Raw genomic sequence first — 20,343 nt, forward strand, 5'->3', positions numbered from 1 at the left:
GGAAAATTTATGATTTACATGAAGATTGTTGGAAAAATTTAATGACAGGGCAGATGAGTCATTTAGGGATTTAGAATTCTGGTTCTAGTGTTCACTTGCCATGCTTTTTTATTTTATTTTTTAGATTTTTTAAATGTTCATTTATTTTTGAGAGAGAGAGAGAGAGAGAGAGAGAGAGCGAACACGAGCAGGGAAGGGGCAGAGAGAGAGGGAGACACAGAATCTGAAGCAGCTCCCGGCTCTGATCTGTCAGCACAGAGCCCGACTCAGGGCTTGAACCCACCCATGAACCATGAGATCATAGACCTGAGCTGAAGTTGGACGCTCAACTGACTGAGCCAGGCACCCGCCACCTCCCACCCCCAACACTTAAAAAAAAATTTTTTTTAATATTCTTTTATTTTTGAGAGAGACGGAGAGAGGTAGAGAGTATGGGTAGGGAACGGGCATAGGGAGAGGGAATTTGTTTTCAAACAGAATGTAAAGCAAGAGAGGATGTGTCCGCTTGTGGTTAGTCAATATATGGTTGTAAAAGAAGAACATTGAGGGGCACCTGGATGGCTCAGTCGGTTGGGCATCTGACTTCAGCTCAGGTCATGATCTCTCAGTCCGTGAGTTCAAGCTCCATGTCAGGCTCTGTGCTGACAGCTCTGAGCCTGGAGCCTGCTTCGGATTCTGTCTCCCTCTTTCTTGCCCCTCCCCTGCTTGCTCACTCTCTCTCTCTCTCAAAAAAAAAAAAAAATTAAAAAATAAAAAAAAAGAATATTGAAAGTGTCGCAAAAATTGTGGAAAGGAAGAAAGGCCATGCAGAAAACGAAGGAAGAGCAAAGGCTAACAAAACACAAGGCCACTGCCCTCTCTCTGCGTGGGAGTCAGGGGATAGCATCGCCCCTTTGCTTTTGAGTTCCGTGCTGCTCTGTTTTCGCTCCTGCCTTTCACCTGAACATTCTTCTGAGACAGGCCCTCACGTTATCCCAGTGAGGTTGTGGGTTCACTGGTCGGTTAGAGGACTGGCTTCATATCTCATTGCCAGCATATGTTCTGTGGTGAATAACCCTTCCATTATTTGCACAGCTGTCGAGTAATATTACGTTAAAACATTACATGCACGATTATGTTCAATTATATAAAATGAATCTATTTTACCTAATGCTTATTCTCCAGGGTTTGCACATCTTTAGTTACAGGAAGTTTAGTACAGAGTAGCAGATGGTGCAACACAGTGTTTGTCAGCTAATAAATTTAAATGTCACGGCCTGCTACATTTTTTAGCATATATATCTATATATTTTAGGCAAATGCCTCAGCTTGCTTGCGAAGCAGAGGAGTGACCGTACTGAAAACTTCATGCGTTTTTATCTTTCCTTGGTGCGATGTTGTGATTATGGGGCACGAGGCAAGTGGCATTAAGCCGCAGCATATGCTTTGTCCTTTGGCCTCTCTGCCTTCCCCGAGGACACCACCTGTCAGAGGCACTCCTGCGACATTGCTCTCTGTCCTTCCTCTAATATTGCTTTTCCGGGTCCCCGTTCTTGCCAGATGATAGTGACGCTGCTGTCACATCTCTCCCGAGCCCAGTTGCTATTCCAGCAAACCCTTCAGGGGTGCCCGAGTACCCTGCCTATTCGGTTCTCATCCTGTCACTTTTGAAATGTTCTTCCTGTTCTGTTGGCTCAGGTCTTGGTTGGGGGAGGCCGGTGTTTATATTCGACATCCAGACTACGGGGTGGTATAGATGGTCCTGTTCTCGCTGAGATTGCAGAATGCCTTTCCTCCCATCCTTCCCGCCTGCCCTCTCCCCTGCATGGGAGTACTTCTCACTTCTAAGCTGCCTTTCTGGGAACTTGGGATTCTTAACACTTTTAAGGCCAGCCATCTGTTTTGAGACTGTCTGGTCAGTGGGACTCAGACTTCGTTTCTTTGAGACTAAGGGCTCACCTTTTACGTGGACCTTAAACTTCCATGAGAGGGTATGGTTTTGAAATCAGCTTGCTTCCGGCCTTCAGGTTTGGCAAATCCCTCTTCATCTCTGGCTACACGGACTGCAGGCTTTCCAAGCTCCCATTGCCTTTGAACCAGAGGATCCCACAAGCTCAGGCTTATGCTCTAATCAATAGCAACATGTCTGAACCCCAAGCTGTGCTGTGTGGTCTGCCTGACTTGAAAGTCCATCTCTGTTCTCTCTCCCACCCCCGGGACCTTGTCAGAGCAACTTCATGTGGGAATCCCGGTCCATGGGGTAACACTCCCATCCCCACTCTCTGTTTTTTTTTTTGTTTTTGTTTTTAATATTTATTTATTTTTGAGAGAGAGAGAGAGAGAGAGAGCGAGCAGGGGAGACACAGAATCTGAAGCAGGCTTCAGACTCTGAGCTGTCAGCACAGAGCCCAACGGGAGGCTTGAACTCATGGACTGCAAGATCATGACCTGAGCTGAAGTGGGATGTTTAACCAACTGAGCTACCCAGGTGCCCCACCCCCACTCTCTTTTAAACAATATCTGTTCTGCTTTGTAGGTTGTAGGCAGAGCTCCATGGGGGTGGGACGGTGGGGAGGCAGGACAGTGGAATGATTAAGAGCCCAGACCTTGGTGGTGGAGGTCTGGGTTTGAAGTCTGCTTCTGTCACAGGTTAGTTTTCTAACTTCAGTCAAGTTTTTCCTCTTTCTTAGCCCCAGTTTCCCCATTTTGAAAATGGGGATAATAAATTCTGCCTCAGAGAAATGTTGTGGAAATTAAATAAGATAAATAATTTAAAGCACTTACCGTAGTACCTGACACAGAGCACACAAAGAAATAAACAGCAGTTATTATTCTAATGAGGTGAAGTTAGTTGGGAATCAATTTCTTCATGTGCTAACTCAGTATATTAAGTTAATAATGATAGCCCAACATTTCCTGAGCATGTGCGTGTAGCCCCTGCTCCAATTGCGATGCTTTTGTTCCTCTGTGGAGTTTACGTGCTAGAATTTCCACGCTTACCTCACAGGTTGATGTCAGGGGACTTCCGGTATGTGAATCTCACCATATGGGTTGAGAGGAACACCAATCCCAAATTCAAAGGTGGCTTGGCCACCGATTCCTGCATGGTTTTAAATCTCACTTCTCCAACATTCTGGTTTTCTTATTCGCTAATGGTGAAACTAACACCTTCCTTTTAGTGAGACAATTAAACTGAAAATGGTGGAGAGTAATACTGCCCCCTCATGCCCCATGGCCCATTCCTTCTTCCTTTATTTCCTCAGTTCCTTTTCTAACCAAACTCACTTCTAAATTTCTGAAATTCCTCAAATACTACTGTAAATTTCTAGGCTTGAAGTGGATCCCTTCAATTGAAGGGATCAGTGTCCATATAATGTCAGGGGGATTTAACTCATGCTCAGAGAGGGCAGAGATTTGACCTTGACCTGTGTTTTTCTCCAGTGAGTAGTGATTGTGAGATAAATGCTCAAGGATGGTAGTAAATGCCTAAATGGAGATTGCCTTTTTTTTTTAATGAAGTCTGCATTTGTATCGTCTTACTTTGCTCTTCAGTCCTAGCACATGCATTTCTGTAGTTATTTTTAATATTGATAAATTGAAAAGTAAAAATAAACAGATCGATAATCATCAGGGTTTCTTTCTTTGTCTTTTCTTTTCTTAATCGCCTGAATAGCTGCAGTCCAGAGGTTTGAAAGTTAGGTGATGTGTTGTCCATGATGTGGAATCATCTAGAAGCCTGTCTTGACTTTTGCCTCATCCTGAGTACTGCCTAAGCACTGACTTGTGTTTGGAGCTGACAGACATCTTCTCCCACATCTCCAAGCTTTTGATGTTGTGAGTGTCCCGCAGCTAGGATATAGTAGAATATCTGTGGAGAATCTCAATTCACGTGACCTTGATGTTTTCAGCCAACTCTCCAGGGCCGTCAGCTTCCTGGGACTTCTGGCATCTGGCAAGCATCGCTGGTTAATGGTTGCCTCAGCTGCATGTGAACCTGCATTTATTAAATAGAAACCTAATATTCAAACATACCAGTTTTGCTGAAGGAAGGCAAGGCATTTCTTTTTCCCGGCTGGGGGCTTGGGAGGATATTAATCTCACTGTTACTGTTCCTCGCAGACCTTTCTTGCTTTCTGTTTTTAGTTAGAGTTTGAATAATACCTTCAGTCCCCTCCCCTGTTTCCTTTGGAAAAGATTCATTTTTTCCCCCCTGGGTGTTAAGACTATGAATGAATGGTGAGGGAGGAGGCATTGGGGCATGAAGCTAGGGAAGCGAGAAAGAGAGCAGTTTCCATTTCGGGGCATCAGGAGCCTGGTGAGGTGATGGCATGGACGGGGCGGTGAGAAAGAGAAGCTCTGCTTGACCAAGAAGGAGAGGAATATACTAATGCTAGTGGAAGGGAGAACACTGGAAGCATGAGAAGTCTGGGCAGAAGAGACCCAGACCCAGAGAAGATTGCCTTCAGAGTGCCGGTCTTAGAGATGCAGCCGGTGAGGAGGGCAACTGGCCTCTGCCTTTCTAATGTTGGGTCATGAAGGGAAAGTGTAGAAATGACCCATGGGCTATAATGTTGAAAAGACATTACCTGGCATCAGGAAGGATAGGAAGAAGACTGAGGGACATTGTTTGAAAATGCCTTTGGTTATAGAGCTTAGGTTTGAATCTTTGGTTACTACTTTGGAGAAAGAAATCGTTCTTTCATCTGTTTTACAAGTTCACAGACATTCTCCCAGCAACATACTTATAAACTGCAGCAGGGAACAAGAACATCTCCTGATTGGAAGGGGATAGTACAAAATATTTTAAGAGCCATAAAATGTTTATGCTTTGACATGGGGATTTCCCTCCTGGGAATTGCTTTTAAAGAAATAATCCGATAAAGGGACAAAGCTTTATGCACAATCACATTCACTGTAGCATTGTCTGTTTTGGAGAAAATCTGAGAATTGCCTGAAAGTCCAATATTAGGAAAGCATGAAATAATCTCATGTAATCAGTGGACTGTCCTGTAACCCTAACGAGTTATAACTGAGGGCTTTGTAGCAATAGTGGAAAAAATATTTGTAACACACAGTGAAAGAAACCTACAAATACTGTATCAAAGTTGTGTCCAGCTGTGTTGCATTTATTTTTCTGTATAGCCAAGGATTAGAAAAACGAAAGTAGCAGCTTAGTGTGTGTTATGGGAATGTAGGTGATTTTCTGGTTTCTATCTTTAATGTCCTTTAATGGCTGTGCAACTATAATTTTTTTTTTTTTGACCATGCTAAGGAGAAAGTAGGGGTTAGATATGTGAACAAAAGGTTTTAGTGATTCTCGTTCCTTGATCAGGGCAACCCAGTTGAGATTTTGTTTAGTCAGTAACTCCATGTTCTTTTAAAAGAGGCTGGGGCCAGTTATTGGGGGAATTCCAGGGAGTTAGAAACAAAACCTCTTGGAAAGTGAAGAAAACATTTGTGTTTAAATGCAGTTGCAGCAAAAAAGACACTGAATGTGGGTCAAGGAGCAATTTTCCAGAGGGAAAGTTTGTTCTTGTTCTTGGAGATGTTAATGAGAATACCATGGTCTGCTAGATGTCAGCTTTGTCTGGGGACAGTATAATTGATAAGGTTGCAGTGTTTGACCTTGACTGTCCTTGCGAATGCACTGAGACTAAAGGCCACCTCTGGTTGATGTAAGTGGAGATTTCTCTGGAGATTTTACAAATCTTGTTATCCTAGTTAGTGGAGAGTCATGGCCAGATATATCTCTGAGCTAAAAGAGTATACCAGCTCAGGGACAAGACTAGGCATTAAGGAACCTATCCAGGAAAGGTTGGTTCCCAGTCCAACCACGAGTTGTTGTCAACAATAGAAACAACTAGAGGGAGAGAAGGTGAGAGAAGCTTTCCTGGAACAATGGTCCCCGTCATTCAAGCAAGTGTGAGTGGGGATGGACAGAGTTGGTCCATGTTTAGGAAGAAGGATTTGGTAAGAACTCAGGCCCCTTGGTGTGGGGTGAAGCCACGCATGGGGGTGGGGTGGGGGTGGTGTAATTATTGTATTTCCTGAGGGCGCACAATGCATTCGAAGCAACACAGAACTGACGGAGAACCCAGGGCCTGACATCTGTGAGCTGCTCCTCCGGGGTCTCCCATATCACAAGTCCTCACCTGTGCACAGCCTGCACATACATGAATGTACCTTTATTTAGATGGACCCCTTCCCCTTTGTGTGGTTTACTGGGTGTGCCCATTAGGGGAACCAAAAGGAGGGGATAATTAGAGATCGTCTAGTTTTAACAGCTTAACAGCTTTGCTTCTTAAGAGAAACTGAACTTTTAGTCGAAGACAGAAAAAAAAAAAGAGAGAGAGAGAAGAAGCCCTTTCTCTTGCTGTGTTGGGTCCCGGGAGAGGAAATCCTCAACTCCTAGTCCAGTGACCACTTGCCTCTGTCAGACTTCAGTGCCAGCCTGACAGCCACAAGTAAGGACTGGCATCTTTAGTTGTGTTTTTGGATTAAAAATGTGGTTTCAGGAAGACTGGCCAGAGGTCTAGTGTACTGGGATATGTTTGGGCCAGGGCTTGAGACAGAATGGGACATGGAGATCTGTGTTATCCCTGGATGAAGCAGGGTAGAGGTGTGGGAGGCAGCCGAGTGAGCTGGGGAGAAGGGGTAAGAGTGGAGTTGGGTGTGGTGAGTGTGGGATGAGGGTGCAACAGAATCAGGGCCCTACTGCAAGTATAAAGGCTGAAATGCTGATGGCTCAGGTTTAGGGAAAGTGGGGTTGGAAATGATAAGCAAGCATCCCTATCAGTGATACCTCAAGATCAGCCCAGGTGGTCTGGCATATAATCCTGAAGATTCTCGCTGTTCATCTGACCTCCTAGGGTCTGGGGTTCCTCTGGGACCTGAGGTGGTGTGTACTGGTTTTCAGAAATAGGGCTTGGCCCCCTTTGACTCCTTTAAGGAAGACTCCTCTCCTCTCCCCTCCTCTCCTCTCCCCTTCTCTCCCCACCCCACACCACACTCCTCTTTCTTTTTTCTTTCTTCTCTCCTCTTTTTTTATGCTTAGCCTTGCCCCCATTTGTTCTTCTGGTAGAAACAATCACAGATGGGACCAGGATCAACTGTAGGCAGGAGGCCAGCGTGAATGCAGGCAAGAGGAGCAGGCCTTCTGTTGGGAATGTGGAGCCAGGGAACAGGGGCCCTGGGTGGCTGGATTTCCATAGCCTGAGTTGGGCTGTGGGATGGCATTGTGCAAAGGTGAGCCGCAGACATGGTGAAAGCCCCAGAAGGCCTGGAGCGGTGAAAGGCGAGTCTTTGCTTGGTCAGGGCAGTACGGAGATGGCTGTTGGCACAGTGGAGGGGCAGGTTCTGGGAAGCCAGTTTTGACAGCAGGAGAGAAAAAGCAGAATGGGCTCATGAAATGAGAACAGCTTCTGGTGCTTAGCACAAAGGGCCTTGTGCACCTTGAGGAAGCACTCAGACTTTATCGGGGAGTCAGTGTGGACCGCTGTGGCATCAGCCCACTGAACGGGATGAGCAGTGGGTCGGAGGCTGAGGACAGAGGCACAGGACAGCTAGAGGCAGATGGTACTGTTAGGAGCCATGGCAGAAAAGCAGGTGTGAAATACAAGGCCCTGACCTGAGACAGAGAGAGAGAGTGGCTAGAGAGACAGGTGTTGTCAAGAGGGAGGTGGGTTTGTTCCAGAATGAAGGAAGAGCGACTTGGAGATCATTCTCCTCTGGGGCGAACATTTCCTCCAAAATAATGTATTCATGAGAAACTTGAAGGTGCTGAATGAATAAATGTCTTCCCTCTTTCCCAAAGTTCTAGACAGACAGACAAATAGAAACAAGGGACCTTCTTCGGTTGCTTATGTTTCTTGGCCTTTTTGTATCTTGCCCCAAATTCAGGGTGAGGGCACAGAGTCTCGGGGAGTGGGTCACTTCAGGACAACCTGCCTGTGATATTTCCCACTATCTCAGTGACTGCTCTCAGTTCCAGGAAACCATTTCTAGCATCACTTCTGACATTTGAGTGTTTAGCAGAAGCTTATGGACTAGGGATAAGTGGCTCAAGGTAAGCAGTGGGAATTCTGTTCATACCACTAGGGTACGCCATGATGTGACATCATCTATGAATAGGACACGTAGGACAAAGGGGCTATGGATGTGGAACAGTTGGAGGAGGAACATTGCGGATTGGTTGTCCTGCTCCTGAGTGTGCTGGGATCCTGGCTGTAGACAGAGGGAGTCTCCGTACCTGCCAGAAACTGGCAGGTACTGAGCTCTCCCAAGGCTATAAATCCAACACACCAGAGGGATGCTATTTATTTCCTGGTCTCATCAGCAAGGGAGCAGAAAGAACAGCTTTAAGTGCAGGTGGTTAGGACTCTGCTGGAAAGAAGAGACCAACAGAAAACCATACAAAGCAACACAGACCTTTGTTTTCCAGTCTAATCTGGACTTTGTGGACACTTGTGTAGTACTGACAACAATAATAGCTCCCAATAATGGCTCTCTTAATGTGTGCAATGCTTTTTACATGTAGTATCTCATATAATTTTCACAATAACCAGATAAGGAAGGCATTATCTCAACTTCACACTTGACTAGTGGGGACTAGGGAGATTCTGGAAGTTGTTCAAGGTCACACAGCTAATAACTGACACAGTGGTTATTGGAACCCGGGTCAGTCTGAGTCCAGAGCCCTTGTTTTCTAATCCAGTACACAGCCCTGCCTCTCTTAGCCATTTATGTCCCGGCCTCTCTTGGCACAAGGATGAAAGCTTAGTAGCAGCTCAGGGACAGCAGAAGCCCCTCTGTGCACTGGGATGACTTTGTACCCCACTTCCAGAGAATCATCTGCAGGCCTGATCGCCATGTGTCGTATTTGCCCTGAAACACCACAGCCTGTCCCTAGCATTATGGCTGAGATGGGAAAGAGCTCAGAAATAGTTCTTGGTAGGGAAAGAGGGAACCAGCAGGTGGGTGTGGCCTGTGAGAACAGTCAAGAAGGACCCATGCAAACATTTGAAGGGACTTTCCATGGAGAATAGGGTTTGTCTAGACATTAGAAGTAGACTGGCATAGGGGCAGACTTTGGTTTACTGCAGAAAGATAATTTCTAAGAACTGGGCTTGTCAATGGGGGAAGTGGGCTGCCTCTCTTCCAATGCCTGTCCAGCGTATTGGAAGGATGGTTTCTGATATAGGTAAGAATTCGAGCAGATGGCCTCCAAGGTCCTCCTTACATTAACAGTCTAGTATCCAAAGGTCTTGAAGGTGGATGTCATATTTTACGCCCCATCTAGCTAAGTGCTTGGCTAAAATGGTTGACTGAGTGAATGAATGAAGCTGGCCCCTGGGGCGCTCTGCAGTAACCTGGAGTAGGTGTGTGGAGAACATTCTCCTCATCCTCTCCCCACATTCTGTGATCTCACGTTCAACAGACAAGGCTGAGACGCTATTGCTCAGTACAGCCCTATAGGGCAGAGGTGTTCTCAGGCATTTATGCAGACTATAAGGAGAGGATCAAAGCAACAGGGCCGGGGAATATCTCACAGCTCTGGTGGGATGCAGTTTCTGTAATGGAGGCAGGCGTTCCTATTCTGGGGCGGAAGAGAGAAGCAGGGCCTCTGGGCAATACGGCTGGACTGGCCTAGAAGGAACAGGTGCACACAAAGCCATGTGCATGACAAGAGTGATAGAGGCTGGAAGGTGGGGTCAGGACCTTATTGTCCTTGGGGTAATGCCTTGAGGCTCTGGAAAGCTCTTTACAGAAATCTTCCTCTTCCCTGCTTTCCAGGAGCTCAAATTTTTTATGGGGAAGAAGTCTTCATTGTACACTGTACATCCAGGGCTTCAAGTGTTCAACGCAAATGACACTTTTTTTTAAAATTCTTTTTTTAATGTGTATTTATTTTTGAGAGAGAGACAGAATGCCAGTGGGGGAGGGACAGAGAGAGAGGGAAACACAGAATTGGAAGCAGGCTCCAGGCTCCAGGCTCCAAGCGGTCAGCACAGAGCCTGATGTGGGGCTTGAACCCACGATGGGAGATCATGACCTGAGCTGAAGTCAGATGCTTAACCGACTGAGTCACCCAGGTGCCACTCAATGCAAATGACTCTGGAACATCATCTAGGTTAAAGTGAAGGCACATCTCTCTGAGGTAGGTTACGAGGGAGGGAAATGGGGAAATGGAATATTCTTCAGCCCTGAAAGTGGGGGCATTGGAGAAGGGAATATGCTGCAAGGTGGCAGTTGCAATCAAGACTCCTGAGGACTAATTTTCCTCTCTCACAGTATTGTCTCAGCTATAAGGAGAGGATAGAGATGCTCCAGTCTGAAGAAGGTCCCATAGGAGTTAGTAAAGAAGGTAGAACTTTAAAAATGGTTCATGCTTTAGGATTTTCTCAAAATGTTTAGCTCTATAAGCTATGCCTGGGAGATTTTGGCCAATGCGCAAGGATCTCATAAAGGATTCTCGAGATTCTCGAGAGCCCTATACCCAGAGAGCCCCTTTGATGGTCTCAGCAGATAGTTCTCTCTGCTCCTGCCTGTCCTTACCTGAACCACTCTGAACGCCTGCCAGATGGACCAAGGAGCTCTGTATTGCCCACCAAGGCAAGTCTAAAAGCTTTTTCTGGTCAGAAACTTTCGCTTCCTTAGAAAATAGAAAGGTCTTCTAACAAATGTTTTTCCTAATTTTTTTTTTTTTTTTTTTTGCTTTTTACACAGTCACGGTTTTGATTTGCATAGATATGGAAACTCTGTACACAATACAAAGTATGACTATGTATTTAACCAAATGTTTTAAATAGTTGGAATTTTGATTTCCACCGTCAACCAGTTGGTTTCCAAATTCAAACCATTCATACCCAATCACTGAAACCATTCACATCAAAGCATTCACGCAGTCTAAGCCTATTATTTCCGCTAATGAGCCTCTAAGGCTTTTGCAGTATTACGCCCTTAGTGCTCCGATGGCAGAGGCCTTACGTCCCCCCTCTCACCTGGCCGGGTCTGGATTCTCCATGTTACACTGATCCGTGCTGGTTGGCCTTTTCCTTTATCAAGAGTACCATCCTTTCCCTTTTTCGCTATCCAAATTATGACAATAATTGGATTTGCATTTCACCTGTGGTCTCTCCCTGTTTCTCAGACACCTGCCCTGAGTTCTTACTGTCTCTTCCCCTGTGCTCCTTATTTTTTTTTAATTTTTTAAATTTTTTCCTAGCACACATTGGACATACTGATTAGTGTTCTTACCTTGGTGGAATAAGGGCACTTCTTACCTGGGGCTGTACTGAATAGCACTCCGTGGTGTTCTCTTCAAGTAGACAGAAATCAATTAGTCTAACTCCTGCCCACCCTTCATCTCCTTTATTCATAGAGATGTGGGAAGGGAGTGATTTATCTGATTGGTATATCTGGGAAGAACAAACAGGATACCAAGAGCCCAACTCCCCGTGCGCTTGCCCCCAGACCTCGCAAAGCCTGGCTGCAGAAACTATTAATTCTCCACTTTTTCTCCAGCGAAAATTTTTCAGTTCTTTTTGGGAGGGGGTATGCCAATCTGTGTCATTCTGTGTTTCATTTTCCAGCATGTGTGGCTCTCTCACTAAGTGATAGCCTCCAACTTAATTTTTATTGATAATAAAGGTAATGTTTTGAGCCTCAATCTGCCATTTTTTGGCTTAATTTTTAAATTTATTTTAATGCTCACATTAGGAAAGGAGGTGTCTCTAATAGAGACTTTAACACCAGGAAGTGATGCCCTTGGCATAGGTGAGCAGAGGCGGGGTCATCCTTCACTCAGAGTGCATGGTGATGTCCTCTGTGGCTGCCATATCTCATATCATTTTGAACACAACTAAGCCTCAGGATAAGACCACTCAAGTTTGGACCCTCTGCTCCCAGATGGGGTCATCTCGTAAACAGGACTTTCAGCATCATCCATTTGGTTGCTGAGACATCCAGGCCAAAAGTGGCATCTGGGTTTTGGCACTGAGCACATTCAGCTCTTCTTTTTGATAAAAAGTGGCCAAGAGGTTCAGCTGCCTGGAGAGGCTGCTCCTGAAACTGGAAATGGGCCCAGATCACTGGGAGCTGCCAGCCTTATAGTTCACCATGGCCAAAGTCTGGCCCATCCGAACACTGGACCCCCGTGGTCAATTCCAAGTTAGAAGCAGAAAGACCAGGATCAGGTGTTACATGATTAAGAATATAAATTTTAATTAATTTTTTTTAATGTTTATTTTTTAGAGAGAGAAAGACAGAGCATGAGCAGGGGAGGGGCAGAGAGAGAGGGAGACATAGAATCCAAAGCAAGCTACAAGCTCTGAGCTGTCAGCACAGAGCCCAGCGTGGGGCTTGAACTCACAAACTGTGAGATCATGACCTGAGCCAAAGTCAAACGCTTAACTGACTGAGCCACCCAGGTGCCCCAAGAATATAAAATTTAGATTAAATATTTTCTCCATCAGCAGCCTTACCTATCTTTATTGTGCCCAGCATATGGGCTTAAGAAATGCCAGGAGAAGTCCAAGAGCCCTGTATCAGAGCTGAAATGTTGCCAGTAGGTTGATAAGAGATTTAATTGGTTTAGGATTCGAGTCTGACAACAGTGCAACAACTCTCTGAAAAGTCTCAAGTTGTCCTCAGGAGGTTTAGGTGTTAAATGAACAAATAGCAATAGTGGCTAAATGAATGGTGAAACTTCAGATGCTCCAGTAGCTCAGGCAGAGTATTAGGTTGAATGACCACAAGCCTGCAGATGACTAAGAAAACCTGGTATCCAGGTTTCAGGAGACTTTCCAGAAGACAGGTAGGTCTATAATCTAGAGTCTCAGGCATGGTTCATTTAAGAGACTGTGTGGACAAACTATCTTAGGGTCCCTCCCAGGGATTGTGCCCAAGAAGTGAAATAAAGTGACGCTCAGAGAAAGCCATGTGCTCAGGATTCCACTTTGTATCTCTGTGTGTCTCCTGAGCTCCTACTGCGCACCCCCAGCCCTGTGTACCCATGCTAGAGTAACTGACTAATCTCGGTTTGCCCGTGGTTTTCCTGGGTTTAGTACCGAAAGTCCCCTATCCTGGGAAACCTCTTGGTCCTGGGCAAGCCAAGATGACTGGTCACTCTACGATGTGACAGATGAATGAGGGGTCACGAAGTGTTTATAGAGTGGATGAGGGCATATAAGAAGGTGCCATGACACCACACGAGTATCATTCAGAGGAAGAAGCATAAGCTTTAGCCTGAGAAGGACCTGGTTTTGAATTCTCCCTACCCCCCAACTTACTAACCGTGTGACCTTTAAAAAATTATTGGTCCTCACTGACAGGTAATGCATATACAGCACCTGAGAAAATGCTTTAATATCAGATGCTCAGTAAATGGCAGCTATTCTGTGATTTGAGACATAAAAGTAATATTGTGGGAAGGTTATGTACAGTTACTCCTGATTCCAGAAAAGTACACGGAGACCTAAAAAGGTCTGTGACACCATTGGCCCTTTTGAGAGTTTTGATGTCTAGTGTAGTTTTATGATCTGAGTCTTTCTAGGCTGTGAAAATTTGGAGGTGTTTCTGTATGGCTCTTAATGCCACTGTGAAGACGTTTAGAAGAGGCAGAAAGACAGTGAGTTTCCCTCTCTTCTAAAAGCTCATCCTGGAGCACCTGGGTGGCTCAGTCAATTGAGCATCTGGCTCTTGGTTTTGGCTCAAGTCATGATCTCACAGTTCATGAGGTAGAGCCTGTGTCTGGCTCTGAGCTGACAGTGTGGAGCCTGCTTGGGATTCTCTCTCTCCCTCTCCCTCTTTCCCTTTTGTACATCCTCTCTTTCTTTCTGTCTCTCAAAATAAATAAATAAACTTAAAAAAAATAAAGGCCATCCTACATGGGTGCCTGTTTCTTGAGGGCTCAGAGAAGCTAATGGTGAGCTACCATTTGGTGTGGTATGGATGGAAGGTGAGTGGCCCATGCTGTGGAGGACATAGTTTCATAGGCTTGGATCTAGTGGAGATTGGAGGTATCTCAGAGTTTATCCAGTTCAACTCCTTCAGAGGAAATTGAAAGTATCTCAGAGTTTATCCAGTTCAACTCCTTCCTTTTCTATGTGAGTAAACTGGATGGGACCCAGAGAAGTAATATGATTTGTCCAATATCACACTGAATTAGTGAAGAGCCAGGATCAGAACCAAGGGCTCCTGATCACTACTGTGCATGCTTTCCTCTGTATGTACTGTCATTTTGTGCACCATGGCCATATCTCCTTTCATTTTTGTTCTTATTCATAGCATACTTTTAGATTGGAATTGGTCATTGTACTAGCTTTCTGTTTTTGTGTAACAAGTCCCTGGAAACTTAGTGGTTTAAAACAACACACATCTATTATCTCACAGTTTTTGTGGGTCAGGAGTGTTGACGTGGTTTAGCTTTCTCTGCTCAGGTCTCCCAAGGCTGCAATCAAGATGTTGGGTGGGCCATGTTCCTTGCTGGAGCTCAGAGTCCTCTTTCAAGTTCACATGATTGTTGGTAGAGTTTCGTTTCTTGTCATTTGTAGGACTCAGGTCTGTTTTCTTGCTGGTTGTCAGCCAGGAGCTGCTCTCAGCTCCTGAAGACACATTTTCTTGTCCATGGCCCTCTCACAACATGGTAGCCTACTTCTTCAAGACCTGCAAGAGTGTATCTCCCTTCAGGAAGGGTTTTTTTTAAGGATTTGCATATAATTAAGCAAGGCCCACCCAAGATAATCTCTCTTTTGATTAATTCATAGGCATCTGATTTGGGACCTTAATTACAGCTGCAAAATCCCTTCACTTTTGCAAGGTAACATAACCTAATCACAGGAGTAACATGCAGTCATATTCACGATCCATGCGTGTGTCTTGCCCACATTGAAGGGGAGGGGCTCTTTCAGGTTTAGGGAGGGAGCAAGGATTTTGGAGGCCAGCTTCGAATTCTGCTACTACTGAGTATAGAATGGAGGAAGACTTCCCATGAAAGGCAATGCCTGAGCTCTGAGTTACTTGAGGACATATTATTCATGCTTGGTTTATTTAAGTCTCTAATGCATAACACAGTGTCTAGTACATCATTAAGTTCTAAGTTTTTGTTATAGAGTTAAATATACATACAAAAAAAAATCCACAAGCAGCTCTTAGAAATTTGATAAAGCTTTTTGAGCTGTGGGAACTACCACAGGGTCAGGTTCAGGAGAAAGCTAGAGAGAGATTATGAAGCCTCTCTGACAATTTGCTCTACATTATTGCCAATGGGTTCAGAGACTCTCATTTCCAGATCTGGTTATTGCTTCCCATAGTATTACTTTCTAAAGCATCCTGGATACAATCTTTGAACATTCTTTTGATGGAAGACCCCAGGATTTCTCTTGCTGACCCAGGTGACTATTTGTTGCATCATCACTGGTTTATCTTGGCTCTCAGATGCCTCTGTATCCACTGATGTCCTGATATATCATGGATCATTACCCCAAGAATCCAGTGATACTGTTTTTATCATTTCTAGAATCCTTGAAGGAGAATTGGGATTACAGTTACTATTCTTTAAAAAGCTTAAAATGAGCTTCAATCAAGAGGAGGAATGAAAATTGCTTAAGTCAGACCCCACAGCTAAAGGTAAAAAATGCCTAGATCCTTTGAAAACTTTAGTTTGAAAGCATTTTTAGTGTTCAGCTCAGCTAAAGGGAAGGGTGCTTTGTTACAGAATACAATGACAGCTCTGGGAAAATAGCAGCCTCTGTGGCTTGCTGACACTGGGAACATAGATGTAGGAGGGGGAATAGTTTTATGAAAAGCTACCTTATTTGGAAAAAGTATTGCTTTAAGTAAAATTAAAAAAAGGGCCCTGAGCTTTGTAAGTTTGGAAATGAATAGAAACAGAGATTCCTCGGCAGACCTACCTAGCGTGTGTGCATGGGGGCCAGGATAAGAGGACTGCATTACACGGTTTATTTCCTACATGGCACTATAGATATCTAATTCTGATAAATATTTAGTTTAACTGTTTATCCACTTTCTATTTTTTTCTGTGTCCTTTACTCCAAATTATCCCTTTTTGCTCTTTTCCAGTAACTTGTACAAAAATAACATTATAAATGTAGCATTTTATTAAAAATAGTAATGAAAACACACACACACACCTCCCCACACCGCCCCTACCCCCACCACCATCACCGCCACCATCATCGTTATTTAAAAAACTCCCCAAATGTAGCATCTTGGTTTCGTGTGTGCGCGCCTGCGCGTGCTGTGGAATATTCTGAATTTCTGCTGCACCTCAAGCGGTTATCTGTTTTCCTGACCTCAGTCCTCTGGGTTCTGACTTCTTTGCGTGCTGCCCTGTCCTAGTCCACGTGGGAACCTCATGTCCTTAAATCGGTCTCATCCCCAAATCTATGCAAATGCCAATGAGTTTTACTAGACTTTGAGGGATGATTTGGGTTGGTACAGCTTTCTGTACCTTTCTGTACCTCACGCTGAGTTGCTGTCTTCTCTCAGTCCATCTTTTCCTGCCTTTGCCTACCTCCTGAATCTGCCTAGAAGCTCCAGATTCCTCCTTCTGTCATAAAATTTTTCTTTTTCCTTTAAGCCTTGGGGCCAGCTAATCCTTAGTTCTTAGTCTGAAAAGGGGAGTGTGGGGGCCACTTCCTACCTAAGCACTTAACAAAGTTTGCTTTTTTTGTTGTTTGATGTCCTTTCCTTAACATGCATTGTAGTGTTAGCTGTTAAAATTAAGACATTTTCTCCATGCTGATATGTATGATGATATATTATATGAATATGTATACATGTATATGTTCAGAATACGTATACATACATGAGGAAAATCCCAAATAGAAAAACAGAAAATATTCTCTCTCTCCCTCTGTCACACACATGTACATTCATATGCACATACACACACAGAGACACAAAGGCATTATGCCAGAATGCTACCAGTGGTCATGTCTGGGTAGTGGGATTATGGGTGATTTCTGTTTGTCCGCATCCTTTACTGCATGCTATTTTAATGTTTACGCATGTATTACTTTGCGATATAAAAAGCAATGAAAAATATATCTAAAATGTAACAGAAAGAGTACAATGAGATACCCATAAAGCATTCCTGCTGTCACAGAGAGTGCACTGCCCCAGTAGGCAGGGAGGAGAGGCCTGGTTCTGGCCTAGTCCATCGTGAACTAGGGAGACCATTTCTCCGCTTTTTAGTTTGTGAGGACGGAAAACTGACCATTGATTTGACAAGTGGAGGTCCTGGTGGTCTTGAAAGAGTTGTTTCAATGCTGTGGTAGGGAAAATCCTGATTTCTAAGTGGTTTTATAAATAGTGTCTACAAGAAAATAGTTGACTTATAGTCTCCCAGAAGCAATAAGTCCCTTTAAAACTTTGAGAATGTGAAACATCTCTTGTCTTTATTTTTCTGGATATGAAAATAATATAATATGGTCCACTGGAGGGTAGGTATGGCCTCACTGTGGGTTTGAGGATGCATGGGAATTTTTTTTCCTCAGGGAAAGGCACATTATAACTTTCTTTCCTGCAGCTGATGCTTAATGTTTATTTTCCTGTCACAGATGAAGGTGATGGTATTGATAAGTTGGTAGAATAAAATGGGACAGCATGTGTACATTCAGCACCTTGCATTCATAAATATCAGTTTTCCAGAGGGTTACTGGAGGGGTTTTGGGAAGAGGGCATGGGCTAAAGGGACAAGGGGCATTAAGGAATCTACCCCTGAAATCATTGTTGCATTGTATGCTAACTAACTTGGATGTAAATTTAAAAAGAGAAAAGAAAAGAAAAAAAATAATAGATGTCAGTTTTCCCTCCCTAAGGAACAGAGCTTTTCTAAACTTGACCTTGGTGTTAGCTTCATGACCTTGGCCTCATGGGCAGCACCAGCCAGCTGGTCCAGTTGATCACTAAGTCATCCATAGTGTCACATGCAATTCCTATTTTGAGGCATTTTTGTCATGATGTTGTATTTATTAGGCAGCTTTCCTGCAACTTATGGGAAAACAGGCTTTTCTGCATCAGGTAAAAATCACTTATTGAACCATTGTTTTTCCACTCTGAAACAGAGGCAGAGACTGACCATATGCCGTGGTGTCAGCTATGCAAATTGTTCCTTGATCAGCCAACATCACACATACCAGGTTGAACAGGAACACCCACAGGAGTCTGGAGAAGATGCCATTGGGAATCGACATTTTGTTTATTTCCGATTTTGGCTTTCCCATTCCCCTCTCCATCTCAAAATTTAGGCCTTAAGATAAATCTTTTCATTAGGCAGGGCCTAATAAAAAGGATATTAAAGATATTCCAGCTTTTGACCTGCATGTGGGTGACAGAGTCCCGGAGTGAGCATTCTCCCAGGGACTTCATTCTCTGATGCAAAAGCAGAAACCAAAACAGTGTTGCAAAAATGAGCGAGGGAAGACCAGCAGGTGGCGCTGCCGCTCCACGTGTCTCTTCCGAGGCCCACAAACGTGCACAGAGAAGAAAGTTGCGTTTCAAATGGCGGAGCAGTGTTTTAAGGATGCCTGTGAAGGGGTCTGCCAAAAAGAGTAGCCCCTTATTGTGTCAGTCAGAAGTAAGCTCCTCTTGGAAGGGGTTTAGCTCATTTGACCTTGGAAACTGAAGGCTTAGCTCCACCAAAAAGAACAGAAATCAGAGGGAGATTTGCCAAGAGCCCCGCTTTCAATTCCCCCATAGAGAAATAAGGTTAGTGGTCTGGAGACAGCAGGCAAAAAACAGCACAACTAAAGACATTAGCCTTGGAGAGCCCTGAGGTTAATGTGGATGATAAGAGCTGCAAAACCCTACTACATGCTAATTTGGTTTGTTAACTTATTACATCCTTGAGAGAATATTTTTTTCCTTTGGACTGGAGGAAGAATTCCCTTGAGCAACCGAGGTTTTTGTATCAGGAGATTAAGTAGCATAGAAAATTGCAGCCCTGAATTTGTGCTGTCTGAGTGAAGGTGGTTTCAGCATTCCTATTTTAAGCCATTATTTTCAAGGGTGTGAGTTTGCCTGGGACATACTGATTCAGCCCAAGCATCACCTCAGTGCCGGCCATGTGTGGTGTGGTAGGCTCCTGTAGACAAGCAGAATCACCTGCAGGGGAGATGGGTTATGGGGGTTGGCTCGCTCTCAATCTTAAACAAAAAATACAACAGAAGTGAGTTAAAAATCCATAGCAGAAGTATGTAATGAGTTAGAAAAAATGTTGCAAGAAGATTTGTAGTGCAGAGACTTAGTGCTCATGCATGACAACAGAATTGACAAAAAACACACACTTCTTAGCTTTTAATGATTACTTGGGCCAGTGGTCTATGAACGGAGATAGAGCTCCTTGATACTATAATGGCCTTAGTGGGTGTCTGGGTAATAAATACATATTTTCGGGGCACCTGGGTGGTTCAGTCGGTTATGTGTCTGACCGGCTCAGGTCATGATCTCGCGGTCCATGAGTTCGAGCCCTGCGTCGGGCTCTGTGCTGACAGCTCAGAGCCTGGAGCCTGTTTCAGATTCTGTGTCTCCCTCTCTCTCTGACACCCCCCGCCCCCCCGTTCATGCTCTGTCTCTCTCTGTCTCAAAAATAAATAAATGTTAAGAAAATTTAAAAAAAAATAAATACATATTTTCAAAATTGGTTAGCACATGGCCAGGAGCAACACTGGGGAAGGCCCGTTGGCTCTGTTATATGATAACATAGCAATCATAAGGGAGGAAAGGTAATAAACACCCGCAGAGGTTTTATTATGGTTCAGATTCTGTTCTCTAATATTGGCTTACTCCCACAATGACTCCTACAATAATCCCTGTACAGTGGAATATATTATTCCCATTTTAGAGATGAAAAAACTGAGGCTATATGAGGTGAAGCAGCTTTCCTTGGATAGTCAGTTGGCGAGTACCTGGGACTTAAACTCAGAATTATCTATCCTGAGGCTCATGATCCTTCCACAGTAAGGTGGATATCTCATGTATCTGCTCCTTAGAAGATATTTTATTCTCCTTCTGTTGGTAACTTGATTTTTACAAGGCTGCTTAATCTCATCTATAGAATGAGGATAATATTATCAACCTCTCGGGGTTGGTGTGGAAACCACTCACCACAGGGCCAAACACACAGCACTCCACATCTGCTCCCTACCATTATTGCTGTTATATTGAAGATGAAATGGAAAACAAGATCATGGTGACCAGTGTGCTTGGACTGTAACTAGACCTTTTAGCATTTATGGGAATTGTGCCACAGAAGTGTTAGTTTCCTCAATTTTCTCAAATTCATGAGGTGCAAGAGTAGAGTGCGTACATTGATTTTCCAGCCAATAAGTAGACAAAGAC

Source organism: Felis catus, chromosome D4, assembly GCF_018350175.1.
Source record: "Felis catus isolate Fca126 chromosome D4, F.catus_Fca126_mat1.0, whole genome shotgun sequence".
NCBI classification, from domain to species: domain Eukaryota; kingdom Metazoa; phylum Chordata; class Mammalia; order Carnivora; family Felidae; genus Felis; species Felis catus.